General features: G+C 33.8%; 1 non-coding gene across 1 annotated transcript; it reads left to right on the forward strand.

Annotated features, from left to right (window-relative positions):
* Positions 1 to 5,032: 5,032 nt before the first annotated feature.
* On the forward strand, positions 5,033 to 5,139 carry LOC128287153 (small nucleolar RNA R71). Its single transcript, XR_008277849.1, has one exon. It is a non-coding gene; the product is annotated as a small nucleolar RNA R71 (small nucleolar RNA).
* The last annotated feature ends 760 nt before the right edge of the window (positions 5,140 to 5,899 follow it).

Here is a 5,899-nt window from a genome sequence, read left to right on the forward strand (position 1 = left end):
AAAATTACACAAACTTACCTCGACGATAAAGGTGTAGAAACGAAGTTGACTAATCCAAAGCTTTTTTTACCTCGATCTAAAACTGTACGAGGTCTATCTTGATCTAAATAAATAAATAAATAAAATCTATTTAATAACCATTCAATTCAATTCAATCCACCATATTTTTGCAAATTTACATTTTGCCCCGACTGTTTTGATTTTATTACAATTTAGTCCTAAGCTCGTAATTTAAAATTCATGCAATTTCATCCCCACCCAAGCTAGCCGAATTTCATATAGGTCCATATTAACTCATACAATTCATTATTACACAATTTTCACCATGCATTTTACACATTTTACAAATAAATCCCTATTTGACATTCTTAACAAAATTCACTTTACAAAAGTTGTTTATCTATCAACAATGATTCATTTTCTTCCATCAAACATAAAAAACCACATGAATACATTCATGGAAAAACCCTGGCCTTTTAACAATTTTACAAATTAGCCCCTAAGCTAGCTAGATTAAGCTACAACGACTTCAAAAACAGAAAAATCATTAAAAATGGATCAAAATATACTTACATGCACAAGAAGACTTGGCCGAATGCTCAAGAACTCTAAACTGTTGTTATCTTCCTTTAAAATTTTGGCAAAAAAGATGAATGAATATTAAAGTGGAATTTTTTTACTTAATTTGGACTTGTTTATTAAATTACATTAATAACCTTATTATAAAAAATTAGAATCAGTTAATACAATTCCAATAATGTCCACCAACTTTATAAATGGTACAACTACCATTTAAATCCCTTAATTGTTTCATTCCATAACTATTTAGTGCCTTTAACTTGTAGAACTAAAATTTTGCACCATTTTCAATTTAGTCTTTTTTACCAAATTAAGCATGCAAATGGTAAAATTTCTTAACAAAAGTTTTATACAACCTTGCTAATATTCCGTAAACTCCAAAATAAGAATAAAATAAACATTTTCACATCAAACTTGTGGTCTTGAAACTACTATTCGAATCACTAAAAATGTGTTATTACGCACTAAATGTAACACCCCTAACCCTATTTGTCGCCAGAATAGGGTTACAGAGCATTACCCTAAGAACTTATCTTAAATTTATTAATTTCTAAACATTTAATAATCATAGCAAAATCCATTCAACCACATGGATATTGTCTCTTATTCAATCCCTCGAGGCCTTAGAAACACTTTAGAAATAATTCGGGACTAAATTGGGAACATATGAAACTTTAAGGAAAAAGTTGGAAAAATTCACATTACAGGGTTTGCACGATTGTGTGCCTCACACAGCTGAGACATACGCCCGTGATTTAGGCCGTGTAACAATTAAAATAGGGACACACAACTGTGTCCCAACCCTTGTATGTGACCATGTAGCTCTCTGGCTTGGGTCACACGGCCAAGCCACACGTTAGTGTGCCAGGACGTGTAACTCTGTAATGACCTCACACACCCGTGTGCTAGGCCATGTTCTAGGCCGTGTAACTACTTGACTTGCAACCCTTTGAAACCTACAGGGGACATAGGACTATGTCGGATGGCCGTGTGGCACACATGACTGAGACACACGTCCGTGTCTTAGGCCGCGTGGACAAGAAATAGGCCAAATTCAAGGCATTTCTTACACCCAAATCAAGCATACCCCTACAAGCCATTTGCACATACAATCAAGTCTTAAAATAGGCCTAAAACATGGATAATAAGGCCAATTTAATGAGCAATTTATTCATACAACTAGTAAGCCTAAAAGGCACATCAATCACAACAACCAAGCATACTTAAACATATACATAATTTAGTCATTCGTCACTCATACATTTCTAGCCTATTTCCACACTAAACTTACCACAATGACCACATGCCAAATCACATTCAAACATACCAAATTGGTCATTCAAAACATACATTCACTTGACCATTTCAACTCCAACCATCAAAGCATCAACATACTAAAAGTTCACCAACTATAATACCACATTTACAAGACAAACATACGAACTATCTCATCAAACACAATTATGACCAAAACATCAAAATCTACTGATATAGTCGCTGGACAGTGTCATAGGTCTTCGACGAGCTTTGAAACTGATCGAGCTTCCGATAAACTATAAAACATAGGAAAGAAAAAAAAAGTTGTAAGCACATAATGCTTAGTAAGTTCGTGAATCATGAACATAGCTTACCATTTCAATGCATAATTATAAAATAGACATGAATCAATCCAACATAGCTTGGCACAAGCCTAAGCATCATCAACAACACAAGTTAGTGATTAAATACATAACTTAGGAACATTATCACAGGGTAAGGTATAGTACATGAACATAGCATCATTTAAATCATACTTTTCATAGTCATGAGTGTTCATACTTTGATCATCAACAATTCATACCTTTTCATGAATTCTTAACGTAGCTTTTTGTACACTTACCATTATTCCCTTTTTCATGCCCGTTGAACCACTTAGAATAATATTAGATACATGGGAAGCTCACACAAAGTGTGCTAAATACATGGTCGAAATTATTTCTTTCCTTATCCTTTACATAGATGCTTACTCAATCCATAAATGGGTCTGTTCACACAAGCTGATGGTTAGAATGTAGCTACACAATGCCCCTCACACAAGCTGATTAGTATCTACAACAAACGTTGAAACTTAGCCATCGGTAGGACATTCAAGACCAACACTTGAAAATAGTAACCCTAATGACATGTCATTCATATCCTATATATTCCTAAGGTTCAAATGGGGCTCGATAGTTTTCATAACATAATTGGATTTCCTTCGTGACATGATATGATGAATAACATAATTGAATTTAAATCAATTACATTAAAACACTATTTAAACATACGAACCTACATCAATCACAAAAACGATGAAATAGGATCAACTAGTCAGATACTTTATCTTTCCCTCAATCTAGATTCGTACGAGGTTTAACTTGATCTAGATAATCAAATTTAGTCCATTCAATATTCATTTTCTTCCATCAAACATAAAAAATCACATGCATGGAAAAACCCTAACCTTTTAAAAATTTTGCAAATTAGTCCTTGGGCTAGCTAGATTAAGCTACAACGACTTGAAAAACACAAAAATTATTAAAAACAGGAAAAAATTACACTTACATGTAAAGATAGACTATGGACGAATGGAAGAACCCTAAAATGGCTTCTCCTTCTTCTAATTTTTGGTGGAGAAAGAATTTGGAGAAGATGGACATTTAGTTTTCTTTTAATTAATTTATGTTGTATTTGTTTATTTACTAAATTAGCCTTTATTATAAATATTTAAAATAATTAAAATGATGTCCATAAATACATTAACTCATCAAATAGTTTAATTACCATTTAAGCCACTCATACTAAAAATTCATAGCAATTTAATGCCTTTATCTAATTGAACTACAGTTTTGCACCTTTAACGATTTAGTCCTTTTTTCCAAATTAAACATGCAAACGATAAAAATTCTTAATGAAATTTTTATACTACACTACTAACATACTATAGACATTAAAATAATAAAAAATTAATATTTTTATATCAGATTTGTGGTCCTAAAACTACTTTGTCAATTTCACTAAAAATGGGCTCTTATATGACCTATCAGCTAGGTTCAGTGTGACTATAGTGGGTCTTGCCTTCCCAATTCCTAGTTTCCTAAAGATTGACATAGGAATTAAATTTATACTTGCTCCTAAATAACATAATTTCTTACCAACATAATGATTTCATATTGAACAAAGGATAATAAAACTCCCTAGGTCCTTCAACTTTTGGGGCAATTTATTCAACAACATTATTGTGCACCTTTCAGTGAGGGTAATGATTTCAAATTCCCCCAATTGTCGCTTCTTTGAAAATATATCCTTCATGAATTTTAGGTAATTAGGCATTTTCTTCAAAGCTTCCACCAATGATATGTTGATATAGAGTTGTTTCAAGACATCAAAAAATCTCTTGAACTAAAAATCTTGCTTAGAATTCTAGTATCGTTGAGGAAAAGGTGGCGATGACCTTCTTTCAAATTACTTATATTGTTTTTTTATGGCATTCAGTTTGACCACATGATTTGATTCTACTGTAACGTTCTTTTGTTCGACCTTTTCAATTGTAGGTTGCTTTTCAGATGGTACTGCAATTTGTCCTTGATTGAGACTCGAATGTTCCATTTTGGCAATGGAATCTCTAACAACTTTATTCAGCTGAGTACCACTTTTGAGAGTGGTGGCCTTACAATGCTCCTTCTCTTATGATATCACATTCTCAGTATCACTCGGAAATGCTCTTTAAGGTCTCAAATTTAGAGTATCGACAATCTATCCATCTTGATTTTCCAAGGCTCTTAGGAATGCAGCTTGACTCTAGATCACGACATCATTCTTGGCCATGTATTCTTTTAGAAAGGTTTCAATAGATGAAGAAGATGATGGTAAATTTTGTTAAACATTCTATCGCAGCATCAATTGTTTATAACTTGGCGGTGCACTTGTGACATTCTATCTAATAACATTGTTGGACTTTTCCACTCCTTGATTATTCAAGCTAAAGTTTGGGTGTTGCTTCCACCCTAGATTGTAGGTGTTGGAATAGAGATTATTATTACGGTTGAAATTGTTCATGTAATACACATAGGTTGGGTTTGATGGAAATTCATCAAACACATGATTTTCCCCCCAATAGATACACGATAGTTCGGCTAATTTTATGTCCTAAATTGCATCTGGTCTCTTCATTATTTTTATCATGCTAGCTGAAGATGATACTAGAGTTGTCAACAAAGTGATTGCATCAATTTCCACTGTGCTAGCAGCTCTCCTACCTGCCCCAACTCTCGTGGTAGGATATTGATAATCATTGTTGGCTATCATTTTAAAAATTTCTAATGCTTCATTATAGGATTTATCCAACAAGGTACCATTGCGAGAAGCATCAACTACCATCCTTGTATGTGCATTTAACCCACTATAAAACATTTCTATCAATGTTCAGTGCTGGAATCCATGCTTCGAACATTTCTGAAGCAATTCCTTTAATCTTTCCCAAGCTTCATACAATGTCCCATCCTCTGTTTGTTGAAAAGATGTGTTGTCAGTTCTAAGCTTGGAATTCATATTAGGTAGATTACATCATGGCAAAATGCTTTGGCAAAGATCATTCCAAGATGCCACCATCCCTGATGACAAAGTATTCAACCACGCTCTGGCACTATCTCTCAATGAATATGGAAATAGCTTAAGTTGCAGGGCGTCTTCAGGAACACCTTCTTGCCTGAACGAGTCACAGACTTCTAGGAAAAATCTTAAATGCAGTCACAGATCTTAAATAGGCAACCGACTAAATTGTCCTACCATTTCCAACATTTGAAACATTACTGGTTTAAACTCAAAATTTTGAGCTTGAATGGTTGGTCCGACTATCCTCGGGTTCAAATCTTCAAGAATTGGTACTACATGCTCACGAATGGGCTCGTCTTGGTCATTTATCACATGAGGAATAAGGATGTTAACATCCTGGTCAATTAGATGCAATGGATCTTCCATACCTGGATCATTTCTGATCCTAGCCATATCTCGCGATTCTCTTCTCCTTCTTCGTAAAGTTCTCTTAATCTTTGGGTCAAGAGGATATTCTTCATTAGAAGGAATGCCTCTTCTCATAGACTGATGCCAATCCTAGAAAAATTAAAGACAACTAAGTTAGATTAAACTAATGGAATTAGATAATCAGTAACAACACCAAATTTTACCAAATTGGTAATCCTCGAGAACAACACCAAAAACTTGTTACGTGTAAATATAATGTGCAAGTGTGCAATTATACACGTCAAATCAAGTAATATAATGATAAGTAAGATCGTCTCCA

This window comes from Gossypium arboreum, chromosome 13, assembly GCF_025698485.1.
Source record: "Gossypium arboreum isolate Shixiya-1 chromosome 13, ASM2569848v2, whole genome shotgun sequence".
Taxonomy (NCBI): domain Eukaryota; kingdom Viridiplantae; phylum Streptophyta; class Magnoliopsida; order Malvales; family Malvaceae; genus Gossypium; species Gossypium arboreum.